General features: G+C 40.3%; 1 protein-coding gene across 1 annotated transcript in view; it reads right to left on the reverse strand.

Annotated features, from left to right (window-relative positions):
• The window catches only part of FAT4 (FAT atypical cadherin 4), a gene marked incomplete at its 5' end in the record, with an annotated part of 124,444 nt that overhangs the window by 103,288 nt on the left and 5,286 nt on the right, over positions 1-15,870 (reverse strand).

The following is a 15,870-nucleotide window of genomic DNA, read 5'->3' on the forward strand; positions in this document are numbered from 1 at the left end:
AAAAAAAAGATTAAAATATTAATCCAAATGCAGACAATTCCATGCACTCTATCCTGCATTATACTTGAGTGGCTGGGTTCAGTGTCTGCCCAGGTCTCACATAGCTCCATTTCCTTGCAGGCAAAACTTGGTAGGTGCACAAACTTTTAATAAGATATTATATCATATTAATAAAGGTAATTGATGCAGTCTTATTATTACTAACAATTGGCATAGAAATTCTTTTAAAGGTTCATTGTTAGTAATCCTTTTACCCTAACAATTAAGGAAATCTTAAATACCAAATTAGGTATCATACATAACACCTCCAGAATTAATCCTCTGTATTATAGACAAAACAACTGGTTGTTAAACAAGTGTTAAATAACTACAATATAATGAGTAGCTCCAAGCTACTTATTTCTTAAATGTCAGTGAACAAAGGTGAATGTTTTTAAACTGACTCATGCAAGTAATCTCACTGGAGATGAAAGCTCTATAAACATTATTTTTTTTTTTAGTTAGATCACTTCTTTCATGGGTTTACTTGATGAATATCCTTAATTTGAAGTATTTGGTAATTAGCCTGGTCAAGGACAGTGCTGCATTCATTACTACTTTTTACTCTAAAAAAGTTTCACTTTAAATAAATAAATAAATAAATATTTGCTCTGAAAGGGTAGTGTTTATCCCATAAAGTCTCAAAGAACAATAAATAGATATTAAAACAGTTTAATGCCACAAGTGCTAACTCTAAATTCAGACCAAAGTAGGACGTCAGTTATGGGATTAAATTACAGGAATGAAACAAAAATAAAATGTTATCACAGGAAAAGCAATGTACTTGTTATTGCAACTCGACTGTGCCTTTGATTAATGTAGAGAAGCTCCACAGTTCCAAACCCTTGTAAGATTTACAGCATAGGAACAAACCCTTATTTGTGCCACTGAAAGATCAGGCAGAACTTTCAGGAGCAACAAATTATTTCCCTGCTTGCAGTGGAGGCCAGGTGTGACACCAAAGGTGGAAGATGTCTTCCTGAGACCAGCAAATGTACAAGAAAAAAAAATGTTGAACTGATTTGGATTTGGCCAGGCTGGATGGGGCTCTGAGCAACCTGGTCCAGTGGAAGGTGTCCTTGTCCATGATGGGGGAGCTGGAACTAGATGGTCTTTAAGGTCCCTTGCAACCCGAAGCGTTCTCTGGTTCCAATCCATAAAAATCTTTGGTCAATTACTTGTCCTCACAGTAGCCAAACACTCAGCTCTTTTTTTGCCTGTGCTCTTTTCGTGTCAGCAGGACAGTCCCACCTTGGTCACTCAGGCCCTGAGCAGCACAGTTACGAATGTAGCACATAAAGGGATAACAGCTAAGGCACATAATCCCTGGGTAACAAACTCGGCCGAGTAAAGGAGACCTTTCTGCTCTGCCTGTAAGAAACCGCAGGGATGCCCTGTGCCGCTCGCTTACCAAAGAGATGCCAGGGAAGTTTTTCTAAGAAAAGAACCCTGGTTCTTAAAAAATTGCACTGCTTCAGCAGTATACTCACAATGAAAAGAGAATTCTCATTTGCATCAGCTTTAAGCATCCACGTTCTGGCACTACAAAGCCTATGGCTGATAAAGTACTCTTTCTCCTTAGCAATAATTGTAGTGAAAATGCAAAGATCTGGCAAGATATTTGCTTCTGAAATACTTCTCTATTACCATGGAGAATTTGGAATATCCACCACTGCACTGGAATAAAATGAAGATAAAGGAGCTTGAATGCTACTATTATTGTTAGGACTTCTTTCTTCTTTTTTTAAAGGCTCTGTGGATTTCAAAGGGGCAAGAATTAATCACAGAAATAAATCAAATACTGCTGCCAGCAACAGAGCAGGAAGAAGTGTTAAAAAAACAATAAATGCAAATGATTATTCAGTCTCATAAACACATACATAGATAATTAACAGTTGGAACTTTACATGGGGAGTGTAAGTCCCATGGGTGCCACCAAAGACAGAGAAAACTAGAGGACAAGAAAGAACAGAAAAAGAAATAGTACCTGTCTGCTAAAGTAAAGGCGCTTAAATGGTCTTTCCCTGGGGAAGGTGACACATCCCATTTTCTTGCCCTGACCTCGTCTCCCCAGCTATCCTACATGAGGGTCTCTACACTCTGTAACTGGATATGGGCGTCTACCTGCTCTGCTGCCAGAGCTCTCAACCAGGAGCCCTCCGTGCCTGGGGAAAATCCCTTTCCAATCAGCCAAGTGCTCATCCTCAGTAACCACTGAAGCTGTGGACAACCCTGACTTGTCCTGGAGCCCTGGGAGCTACATTCCTTCATTCCACTCATTCCTGGACCCCATTATCCACCCAGGCAGGTCTGTAATGAGGGAGCTGTTGCACCACTAACTAAGTCTTTAAATAACTTTTTTATATTTTTTGGCACATTTGTTGCAAGGCACAGTTAAAACCTGACCACTACAACATTTCTGGCTTCAAAATAATAGCTACTAAACACAGACATTATGTTGTTAAAAATTAAGTGCACAAGTTTCTGTTTGATTAAAAAAAATGTTGAGTAACTAGGAAAAAAAAATATAAGGATGGATAACAGAATTTTACAGACAAATTTTAAAAAATAATAGATGAAGACTCAGTATAGAGAAATTTCTAAAGAAAATGGGGTTATTCTGTGGCTCTGGTTATGTCCAGGATACAGCACAGTGGCCCTTCCCATTGAGGGCAAGGTCCAGCCTTACAGAGGTATCCCTTCCCACCCCAAAACAGGCACAAAAGAAAGGAACCAAGTCCTAGGAGACTGCCCAGATGCTCCAAACCTGTTGAATGCTTTTATACCAATGTCCAACACAGGCCATTTTCAGAAAATAAAGCCACTGTCACCATAAAAATTAATGCAAACCAGCCTGGAGCAGAATTTACATTCCTCAAAAGACAGTAAATCCTCAAGACAAGAGACCACCAGACCATCTCATCAGCACGTCACCATCCCACCAATGTTTTCAAAATCCAGGAGAGCCAGACAAAACCTAGCAGCCTGTAACACAAACAATCCCTCAGAAGTATATGTTATGCTCAGACTTGAAGCCACAAATCTTTCTGAGGAGATATTCACACGCTGTAAGAGACCTAATTCCACCCTCTGTCATGATAAAGCTAAATTTCAAATGCTTAGGTGTGCACAAGCTGGAACTTGGGAAACTATCACTGGCTGAGCTTAATAACTTCGAGGGAAAATGACTTTTAGGGGACTCATTAGATGAGAACATTGAGCTGGAAGCTACTGATGGGCATTGACTGTGTAAACCTACAATGGCATATTTATAAAGCAGTTCAGCGTGGGATATATCTTTCAAAACACAAATTAAAGTCATCCCATTGAAGCTAGCCCGGTGTAACTTTCAATGTAAGTCTATACATAACATCTGTTAAATGGATTCGAGACTGCCACTACATTACATAAACTTTTGTCCTTGTAAAGCTGTGGTGAATCACACAGCTATACCCTACTGTTCTCCTTCACATGACTGGGGGAAAGACAGAAAAAACCACAGCAATTTCCAAAGTGCTATCAGCTAACATAATGACAGCTCTTCCCCGAAAGAGCAGAGTTTCCCAACTTCTCTCGAGACCCCTGGTTTAAGAGCAGAGAATTGCAACTGATGTCGTTGAACAGGAACACAAATTGTGGTGTCCCACACATCAGGGTATCTCCAAAACACTGGATTTGTGTAGGATCCATTCAAGAGAGATGTAATTACACCTTTCAGCAAGCTTCAATCATTGCTGGTGGTAACCAGCAACAGGGAATTACAAGTGGAATATGATAGCCATTGTCAACTGCTTTGGACAAGGTTACAATTCCCTTACTTATAGGACAAAGTTCTCATCTCCCCAGATGACAAAAAAAATCTCACATTAGAAAGGGCATGTCTTGAGCCTCGTTACTTTTCACCAAGCACTTAAAAATGTCAAGCCAGAGCAACTGTCAATTGGCTTAGAATTGGTAAAAACTTACCAAATCCCTGGTTTGCAATTTCAGTGGAGCAAAACACAAAAAGAAGTGTTGGTAAATCGTCCAGTGTAGGTGTTACTTAACCTAAAATCCATGGATTGTGACAGCTTTTCTCTCCCAAAACCACCAAATGACCTGCAGCACACATGATTATGTTAAGATCTTGATAGCTATCACATGGAAATTAATGTTTCTGGCTACATTTAGTATATTGTGAAATATTTGCCTGTTTTTATTGTGCACAACAACAACAACTCCAACTGTGCCTCTTCTACATTCTTTTATAACCATTTTATATGCTCAGTGGGGGGACAGAAAAAGAATTTAGTTAATCATTAAGCTTTTTCTTTCCAAAAGCAGGCCATGCTGACTGTCCCAATTAATCAATGTCTGTGGAAGTTGCAAAGGAAATTTAATGCACTGTTTCTGAATCCTTTATTCAAAGCACCAGCCTTCTGGTTTGCAAATGAAGAAATACACAGACAGCCATGTATTTGCTATAATCATAATAAAATTGATTTTGGAGTGGTGGTGAAAGTTATCTCTCAGCCTACTAAAAGCAATTCTTTCATTCCAATAAAACTTTCTCAAACGAAAATTAAAAAAAACTATGGAGGAGATAGCCACAAATATCATCAAGTATTATGAACCACTGAATTTCACACAGTCAGTTTCACACCTTTCCATCTGCAGGTGAAGATGGAGCCACAGAAAGGTGGACCTGTCACCACCAACCTGCTCTCAAGCACTCCAGAAGGATTGCTGGTTGCTGTTCCCAGTAGAAACAGAAACCTGCATCTACTATGGGATCCACTACCAAAACTTAGCCAAATCCCAAATACAGTGGCTTACTTGAAGCAAGGCACGCAGGTCCCAGCATAGACATCAAGTCAGCATGACAACATAAGTCAGACAAAGCAGCTCGTTTTTGACTTCTTAAAACTATGCCACAACAGAAAGCCTCTAAACTAATACTAAATTATTTTTAGCTATATGAGCAGGGAGCAGCGTTAGTTTACAAATTAATTTCTAGAGTTCGACTTCTCGACCCAGGCTCCCACAAAGTTGCTCCCCATTAAGCTGCCCTGTAGCCTACTTCACAGCAAAATTTATCCCTAGTTCTTTTCCTTGGAGTACTGTGCTAATACCACTGTCTTCTATTCCTTTTTACAGACCTACAGCCATGTAAAGTGCCTAATTAGAGACTCCAGAACGTCTTGATTTCCTTATTTCCTTGGCAAAGGGCAAGCTTTTTGTTAGATGTTTAATGTTTACCCCGTGTCACTTTCAATATAGATTTTAATTTACACAAATAGGAGGTCTTTCTCATGTACTCATGGCCTTATTTTCTGCTTGGTTATACCAATGTAAATTAAGAGCAATTCAGCTAAATAAAATAGAGTAACAGCAAAGGAAAATTAGCATAACTCAAAGGAAAGCCAGTCTACTGTTTAGTAATTATTTCTTTCATATACTCCAGATTCTCATGCTCATACACCCTTTAGAGAGCCAAAGCTGTAATAACAATGTTATATTTTCACAGAAAAAAAAAAAGTAGCATTTTCCTACTCACACAAAGAAGCTATTTTTTTTTTTTTTTTAAGATAAGGGAATGTAGCTGGGCTGCATTTATTTTTCTATTTGTACAGTGGTAGCCACAATTAATAATAATATTATGGTGTATTTTTAGAAGAGACTGTTTGCACATGTGAGACCTCATGGCATCAGAAAAGCATGTTCATTTTTATTGCACTAAATCTCAGAATGAAAGACTGCCTCCCTCCATCAGTTTTGGGCAGCTTTACTGTTGTAAATTGTATTTCCATGGGTGTTTTGAAAACAGATACATGTGGGATGGTCAGGTCAAGGAAGGGCAAAAGGAATATCTAGAAGACAACAGACCAAAATAGCCCTGACTTGGATGCAGCTTAGTTACACCATTAGGAGTATGACTTCAATATCTTCACTTCTATGAAAAACAACTGTGATATTTCAACTTAATGAATGAAAATTTAAAAAAGATATAGAAAATGAAATTTATTTGCCCTAATGTGAAGTCTCATGTACCATTTTTCTTCCATGCTCACCAGGAAGAGCATCCTGCTGATTTCCAGCTGTCACAAGCAGGAGAACATTACTGCCATCATTTACAAGACAAGAGTCTTAGGGCCCTCTAAAGAAATTGCCTCTTTAAGACTTTGCTTTAAATAGATGGAGGGAAAAAAGGTCTTGCTTCCACTCCCTTCTCCTCAGCCTTGCCCTGATGAATGGTGTTGCTCATGGGTGGAACAGCTCTGACAGACTTGGAACAGCCATTGTGTCTGATGGCAGGGATTTATTTCTGCAAGCAGCTTAAAAGTTCAGACATGACATTTCCAGATAGCGGCGACCAGTTAATTTCTAGAACAATAAATAACAAATGCTAAGAAGAACTGGGCTTTGCTCAGATTAAGAGTCTGTAGGACTTGCTCTTCCTTAACACATTCCTGTCCTGCAGTGGCTTGGCCTCTTCCTCCAAGCAAACTGGAGGCAGAGCTGGGCACCACCTTATTGGAGGAGAAGGCATTATTTGTACATGTGTATCTTTTGTATATCCACATATACACCTGATGTTTATACACAGACATCATAAAGCAAGGCAATAAACAAATACCCACGGTAATTAATCACCTGGGGGCCCAGGAGACACGAAGGGGCCATGTAAGAGGAGAGCTGGTCATGAGCAGAGGCAGCCACGTGCTGTCAAGGCTTCTCAGTCCAATTTTTTGGAGCTACTTTCAGCAGTGGACGGGGATTTTTCTATTAGCAGATAAGAACTGAAGGTTGGACAGCATGACATAAATCCCTGAAGATCCATTATTGTTCATTTGTTACAGAAACACAGAAACCTAAAAGGAGGGCTTAGCTCCAGCCTTTGGCGTCCTACCGAGAAGGAGTATTGAATTTACACAACTCCTTTCCTACGCTGTAAAATGTATCAAAATAAACATCTTATACAATGTAGTTGTCTTCCTCCCCTCTTACCCGTCCCTCACACACAAACTCAAAACAGTGCCCAGGAGAAAAAAAGCCCAAAAAACAACACAATAAGAGACACCTTTATCAGCCTCAGCCATCTGCGTTCCTTTAGTCTGATCCAAGCGTTTTGGCAGGCATGTGTGCAGCTTGCTCCTACCCCACATCATCCTGCCCTGCAAGAAACAGTCCCCTCCCTCTTCCTCCCGTCTCTGCTGGCGTGGGTCAGGCAGCCTTCTGAGTCCCTTAATTCCAGGACTTGAAATAACAAGGTATCAGCGCATACGTTTCACTAATTATGATGTCAACACAATCACTTAACCTCATGCTGAGGAACTACAACCCCACTTGGTACCTTGGCCCAAAAAACAAAACAGATGTCAAAAAACCCACACAACTTTCAGTGCTGACCATAGGACTTATTTGGAGCTTAGAAATTTATAGGTAAAAATAAAATAAACCAGGCTAATTCCTCAAAAGTTTGAAGTGCAGGAGTTAAAGGCACTGTTAGAGAAAGAAAACAATGGTATGAAAATCACCACCACCATAAATCAGTTTCCAGACAATCTGACATGACCCTACTGAGGTTAAAAATCTGGATTTTCATTAATTTGTTCACCGAAATCATAAAGGTTCAAATTCTTTCCTCAAAGCAGACGGGCATAAAAACTTTATAAGGCAACTTTCAAAGGGAATAGAATCATGCTCAGAAAAAAGAGTCATTTAAATACACACAGAAATGCAGGTCTCAAAAGAGTAAGACTGCAATAAACTACAGAGTTTGCCTTCTGTTTCTAAACAGCCTTGTAATTGCAACATGTCTTCAATATTTCAGGAAGCATGACATTTTGATCGATTAAAAAGAAACCTTGTATTGAAAAGAATAAAGAATGAAAACAGGGAAAACACCAGGAAACCTGAAGTGTAATATTACAGAAGAAAACCCCTATGGAAAATTCAAGCTTTAAGCACATATACTACAGATGTGCAGCACTGCTCTGGCATCTTATTTATCCCTCTGAACTACTTCAGGAGAATTCTCTCAATTTATCAAAAATGATCCAGAAAGGAGTTGACATGAAAAGCACTCAGCTCAGCTCTCTCCCCGGCTCCCCAAGGAACAATCTATCTCCCAGTACACTGCAAGGGAAATAGCATCACGTATTTCCCCATACACAGTGCCCATGGCAAACCCACCCCCTCCAGCTTCAAATAGTGGGTTTTTTCTGTCTTAATACACATAGATGGCCTGTGATGTGAACTCTGTTTTTCCCTCTCCCCAGCTCCTTTGGGATGCTACACATCAAATTCTTATTTTGAAAGCCAATTAGCATGGCTCTGTGTAATTCAGCGCTATCTAGTGTTGGATGCTACTTAAATTAATTTGGTACAAGTAGGATATAAATTCTGTTCCGTAGCTTAGAAAGAGGACTACACATCTGGGTAGGTGAAACATCATACACATGTTCTTAGAACTAAGAGACTTCTTCTGGGTTATATGTCAGGAAATATTGCAGCTACCAAAAATAAAATATTTGCCTTAAAACCCAAAGACGACTAGATATGAAGCACTTGCTGAAAATCTTAAATTAATGTTCTACTCGTTCATATTTTAGACAAAAAAAAAATCTTGAAAAGGCTTCAGAAGCATTAAAATTCAAATGTCTCCAAAGAAACCCTTAAGGAAAAAAACTTAAATGATTTTATAACCAAAACTAACACTCATTAGCATAACTCATTGGGTAGAAAGTTGTCCTTTGTTATTTTTTGCTTCAACAGTAGATAATAAACTCACATAAGAAGCAGTATCAGAAGAGAGTTATGAGCCAGCCCAGAGCAGCTCCGCATGTGAGGCCTGCCAGAAAGCCCCTGGCAGGATTGCACACCCTGCTTCCAAAGGCAGGACACGCACATGGGTGCTGCTGGCCCAGCTCTGCTCTCCAGGAGAGAGCTTGGGAATGAGTTGTGATGCTCCATCTGGTGATGGAGACCTCCAAAAGCAGCTGCTGTCATAACCCAGCTCATAAATCCCCTCTTCGTTCCCATCAGTGACAGAGACAGTCATGCTCAGTACTCTTAAGATGCCCCATAAAAGAGAGATCCAGCTAAGGGCCTGGAAAGGAGTCAACAGTAACTTGTAAAACACGAAGTCTCCAGCTCGTCAGTTTTATCTGTGCCGTTCATACAGAATTAAATAAGGAGTAGGCAGAATTAAATTCTTATTTACTACTTCTTAGTAGATGACATGAGGGCTGGAGCACCTCTTCTGTCAAGACAGGCTGACAGAGCTGCGGTTGTTCAGCCTGGAGAAGGGTCCAGGGAGACCTTAGAGCACCTTCCAGTTCATAAAGGAGCTACGAGAGAGCTGGAGAGGGGCTATTTACAAGAGTTAATATATGGCACACCACAAACCTATTCCCATTGGTTTCACTTAAAGATCTGTGAGAAAAACCCTGTCTTCGTGTTTCAGCTCTGTTAGAGAACCCAAATCAGCTTCACAGGGCTCTTAGGAGTCATATTCCCTCACATGGCCACTGCAGGGAACCCAAACTCGGCCATGGGATGATGCCACCTCTAGGGCCAGAGTGTAGAGGGGCGGGAAGATGACACACTGCAAGAAGATGCTCTTCTCCAAAAGCTCCTTCCACCTGTCTGAGCCTCAGAGCTGCTGAATGCCTTTCTGGCTGCAGGTCTGGATGGCTGCATTAATTGCAACAGAACCCTTACACATTTATTTAAGATCCCTGTGTCAATACAAGCCACAGCCTACCAACAGTGTGCATGTGTGACAGCTGCAGAATGTGAAAAAAAAATGAAATGCTAAGGCAAACTCATTTCCATTACTTTTTGCGTAGCTGCTGGCACATAAATTACCACTTCATAACAGGCCCTTTGAAATTCTTTTGCATTAACTAATGCAACTCTCTGTATTTTTACAGTGTGATCATGGCTATCAGCTTCCATCTGTTCTACTGTCCTTTTGGAATGTTTTCGCTGTGAGGAAGTAAACAAAAATAGATCACTGTAAAAACAAACCTTCCTGACAGTCTAGACTGAGGGTCTAATTAAAAATAGGATTTATTAGAATAGAGAGAAACGTCGCAGTAAAACAAAGACACAGTTTCTCTAACATATCTGGTATTATTCTTGGCAAAGCCAAGTCAGGCTATAAATTCACTGAAACAAATCAGGATGGCACTGATGCACTATTCTGATCGAGCATCACTTTTCCAGACTTCGGGAATGCGTTAGGAAAACTCTTTGTTTCACTTCACTTTTAGTCACCATAAATTCCTTTTTTAATTGGAACACGAGAGCGTTAGGGCTTGTCTCCACACAAGGTCTTGCACAGAGTAAGAAAGCAAACTGAGTTAACAGCAATGCTACTCCTCTAGTCTAGACACAGTTAAAACAAACTGTACCAGCAGAACTATGTCATGCCAAGGGCTTGCTTTGATATAAATTAGATGGACACCTTGCTCCTGGAGGGGTGGGAAGTGGCAATTCAAATTTGAAAAGACTCAGAACACGGAAACTCCTGCCAGTCAAAAGGGAACGAGCATCCTTCGGTGAGGTGCAGTCTCAGAGAAACCGCACAGGAAACAGGACAAAACAGCAGCAAAGATCTCAGGCACCACCACCAACACCGTCTTGCCCCAGTAAAGACACAGGTAGGGCTGGGGACACCAAGAGGGCAAGCAGGCATTGGTGACCAACTTCTGGAGCAAATGAGCAGCCACTGACTGCTTCACCCAACACATGGAAAGAACCCTGCACTCCCTCAGCCCTGGGGCTATCATTTTACATGGAAAAGGACTCACTTATTAACATTGATAGAGCCCAAGAGCCACTTGGAGATTTGTATGAAGAATTTAACACTTAGCAAAAATAAGCACATGAAAATTTTGCCCTCTTTCTTTTTGGCTATTATTTCTACTGTTTGCATTAGAGACGCATGAAAAATAATATTTTCCGTAATAAAGAATGTTGTTTTTAGAAGTCTAGTGATTTTTACCATAAAAATTATGAAGTGACCTCACAGGCAAAAATGCTCAAAGGCTGCTAAAATAGCAAAGAAATGAGAAATTCTAGATATTAAGAACACATAGCAAGACAGAATCATTAAAGAAATTAGAGAGGATTAAAAAAGGGCCAACTTTGAACCAAAACACACAAATTAGTTTTGAATAGTTTTCCACATAAGGAACATTCATCTCCCACTCTAGTTCAAGGACAACTTAGAGATCCTTTTTCAGATGGTGCACGTGACAGCAGTAACTTAAATCATTACACGTTTCTTGGAATCAGCAATATCAGCTCTAGGAAGAAAAAAAAAAAGTGTCTTTGGAGCTGGGACAAGGCAGCAGATTTTCATTGTTTACTCCAACATTTCATAAGCAGCTTCCTTTGTCAGGCAACAATTGATGTGCCATGTATCATTAAAGAATGAACCAATTTATAAATAGCATGAATACAAGGAGAACCCCATTGTTCTTATTTCTGCTGGTAAATATGAGACATGCCAGATAAGACTTCTCTGAAGTGGGTTTCAAATTCCCTTACTAAATTTAAGGCCTTCCACTAGCCAGCTTGGCTAGAGAAGTAGCACCTTCAGTGTCTGGCCCCACCAGGCCACCCCTTTTCCTCTCTCAATCAGATGAGGAGTGACACCACACCCCTGAAGCAGTACCTGCCCAAGGAACGCAGGAGTGACACAGAGCTACCTCAGCCACACTACGTAGCCTGGACTGAGACAAAAAGCTCCACATCAGCTATTTACACCGTGCAATCCTGGGTTTGTGAGCACGGCTACAGTTCATACTGAGTCAAGGCAAAATGTCCTGTGATTTTCTTCCCGGGAAGCCAGGGCCATTCATTCTGCTTGTCTTCATTAATTTCCAGATCTTTACTAAGCCAGCAGCAAGCACTGTCTGAAACCCCCACATCTTGCCTGAATAAAGAACAATCTCCCAGCTTGGAAGTCCAAGACTCCCAACAGTGTCAATCATGAAGTACTCACAAGATGAAGCTACAAATGCTCAAGTGCAGAAGAAAACCCAGTGTCTCATTTCTCCCTTTCTGCAAAAGAAGACATCTCTTTTGAGAGGGTATTAACATTCCCAGGTAAAAAGCACTAATGGGATCACTGGTCTGCCTCTCCAAGTATTTCCATTTTCAAATCAATACCATCACTAAATCTTTCATTTGAAGTCTATTCACTCTCCTCATTTACAGCCTTCTCCTCCTTTCCTTGGAAATGATGAACCTATTTAAAGTATATGAAAAATCTTGAACTGAACGAGGAGTTCACCTCCCGAAGCGTTACCCCCTCTCAATTGGCACAGATGATATATGCATCACTATATATGATATATAGAGGGACTGTTGGTTCCTAGCAAACCCACAGCTCCCTTCAAGGAAGCCACCCACTGAAGAGTTAAACATGCTAACTGGAGATCCTGTCTAATTCCTCCTAATCCCTGGTAACACAGCACAGAAGATGAGGTATTGTCCCTGGGTTCCTGTTATTGCTGCCAGACACAAACCAGGGTACAACACACGGCCACCCAAAATATCCCGCAGCACATGGTCCTTGTTTGGGGAGGCAGGACTGAGGGGAGTCCTGTCATGTGCAAGTGATGTCAGTAGGCATTAGTCATTCTACATTAAATATAAAATCATGATGGTGAAACCCTCAGCCCTGCCCAAGAAGTTAAAAGAGAATTTATGTTGGAAAGCCAAGAGAAAGGAGTTTAGCAATTGCTGAGGGGTTTTTTCCTAGCAGGAACATTTAAAAAGGTATAGAATGGCAGACTGAAGGGATCCCTTCAGGACACCTACACTACTCTTTTTTTACACGAGATCAACTGTGAGGATGGTATTAACCTAATTATTAATACAACAGGGGGAAAAGCTAAGACTGATCACAAAACACATTCACACAATGTCAAATATTATCTGACACTGTTATATTACACCATCTAGCTGTAAAATACACTGGAACAAGCACTTGGGTTTTCTTTACAAATCTCAATTATTTGGTATTTGAAGAAAACTTTACCTCACTACTTGCACTTTTCTGAAACACACCCCACCACTTTTCTCTCCATATAATAACAAACAGAGAAATATACACAAGATAAAAGCTAGTGCTAAAAAAAATAAGCCACAAGTTGTAAATAAACCTCTTTGTTTCCTAAACTTTTTGCTGTTACTTTACTGAAAATAACAGAAACCTTCAGTTTCAAGGCATGTCAGCTGCTTTGGGTTCAGCAAGGGATTCCCCACAGTCCTGCCATTGCAAAGCTCTGCCCTTGGGCACTTTGTTCACAAAGCACTTACATACAACCCTGGGAGCTGTGCAGTCAGTGGGTCTTTAGTCTGATCCCATAGGGCAAACCCCAGGGATGAATGAGAAATATTGCAAAGATACTTTCTTCTTCAATTACAGCACTAGGTGAACCTTTTCCATATATTTGATATTATTTGAAAAAAGAAATAAAATAAATTAGTGACAGAATTTAGGGAAAAAATAATCACACCATTTCCCAAGGGCAACGATTAATTCACTTCTAGAGCAAGTGGTTTCACACAAGTCTGCTCTTCTTTTATACTGCCTGTTGGCAAGACAAAGCCTGGTCACTGTTTCAAAACTGTAAATATCTCTATTTCACACCAGGTATCTGTCACCCAAACCCATTGCTGGAGTCTGTACTAGACAAAAGATCTATTAACTTCCTTACTCCCTCTCTTCTCACCAGTCTCGGACAGCACATTTAGCACTGGGCAGCTCCCCATGCTCAGTTGTTCACTCACATGCCACGGTGCAATTAAGATGATTTCTGGCATCAGGGCAGAGAGTGTAGCAGGCAATGAAGAATAATCATGAAGACATTGTTAAGAATATCCTATCACTGTTTTTCCCTTTTCTTTAACCATAGGGAGACACAAAACCCAACATACTTTTCACAAGAGAAGGAAGAAAAAAGTACACAATATTCATGCTTTTCCCCACCCAAAAAAAAAAAAAAAATCCAAACCAAAACCAACAAACAAAACCAAACAGAAAATAAACAAAACTTATACCCAGGTTATGTGTGCAGAGAGCTGTCAGATATAGTGACATCAGACCTACTGGGCTTTGTCTGCACACCTGCACTGATGTTTTACAACTTTTCTTGGGGGAATCTAAAGTCAGCCAGTCTTCATCTCACCATGTATATACCATAAAAGAGTTGAAGACATTACAGACCAAAGAACACTTCAGTTTAGTGGCTGTAAATACTCCACAGGTTCCCACACATTTTTTGTCTCTCATCAGTGTTCTCGTTAGATCACCAGTCAAACCATCACCTTAAAACCCAGGACTGGAATAAAACACTAAACCTTCTGGATTACACATTTGATGTGCAGATGACACAGAGCATGAGTGTGCTTTAAGGTGGGTTGCTCACATACTTGGGCACTGGCTAATCTTTTATGAAATAAGATTGACAGCAAACTCTTAAGACCAAAACATGTGCACCGCATACATCAGACCAAACTCTAAAAACATTGCCATCCAAAAGAAATGTGGATAAAAAGCTGAGTTGCTTATTCAGCACCCACTGACAGTCAGCTTGCACAAAGAATGTCACTGCACTAGTTCTTGTGTTGGACAGCAAAAGCCTTCTAGAGAAATCCCATCAGTTAAGAGAAAGACTGCATATGGTTATGTTTTTGAAAGTTGAAAGCTGATTATAATTTATAATACATTTATAGGGAAGCACAGTAAGCTAATTACATTTGGGATAAGACACATTTTAGAGGCTATAAAGACTCAACCAGTAATAGGAAATTCTAACTCCCAATTATGTCTCTCAATGTTCTTTACAGAATAAAACATTTGCTTGTGATTTCAGACGCCGTTTGTATTCAACAATATAAAAGTTGTTTGCAATTTCAATGGTTGTTCTCTTCCCTGCTCAGCAAATACTCATGTTAAGTGCTTCTACAACATGTAAGAATACTGCAGCCATAGGGTTGGGTCTCCTATGAGTCTTTCCCCAGTCAAGAAACTCTGCTCACACTCAGGAGTTGAAGGGTTATGATCCAAATACCTACTGACAAAGGCCTGACCCTCAAAACAACTGTACATCAAGACGAAGTATGACATAATAAAGAAAAAATTATAAAGGTGTATCTTTTAAAAATTGCTGGCAGGTGTACAAAGACATGCACAACAGGAATATTCTCATAAAAGTGGCATGAATTATTTAAACCAGCAGCACTACTAAAACAGGTCATTTTCCAATACACCACTGTTTGTCAAAACATGACCATCACCAGCACATTGCACACACACCAGGACGGGATCACATCTCTGACATGGAACAATGCTCAAATTCCCTGACAATCACTTCAGAGATATCTGTCACTGCCAGTAGAGGAGAGCAAGGTTACACACTTACACAGATCATACTTAACCTGCAGAAGAAACAACAAAAAAGCAGCTATGAAGAGAAAGAATCCACAGCTGCCAAGTAAGAATCGGAAACACCGCTTTTGCTAAAATCAAACAGAAAAAAACCCCAAACCTGCAAACCACAGTATCAAAACTAAGACTTAAATCCCAGGAGGAAGTATAGCTGGGGGATCTGTAGGGCTGTGCAGTGCTGCAGGAGTATGTTCAGCCAGAGAGGGAAATAGTTGAACCACTACACACTACCAGCATCCTCTGCTGGCTGAGCCACTCAGCAGTGCCAGCCCCAAATTTCCAAGGAATGGCAAGTCAAAGGCTCATGGTGAAGTGCAGAAGGCAGCTCCAGGAGATGCTGCAACTTAAAGCAAACACAGCACTTCTTTTCACAGATG

The sequence above is a fragment of the Corvus brachyrhynchos genome, unplaced genomic scaffold (assembly GCF_000691975.1).
Source record: "Corvus brachyrhynchos isolate BGI_N302 unplaced genomic scaffold, ASM69197v1 scaffold105, whole genome shotgun sequence".
Taxonomy (NCBI): domain Eukaryota; kingdom Metazoa; phylum Chordata; class Aves; order Passeriformes; family Corvidae; genus Corvus; species Corvus brachyrhynchos.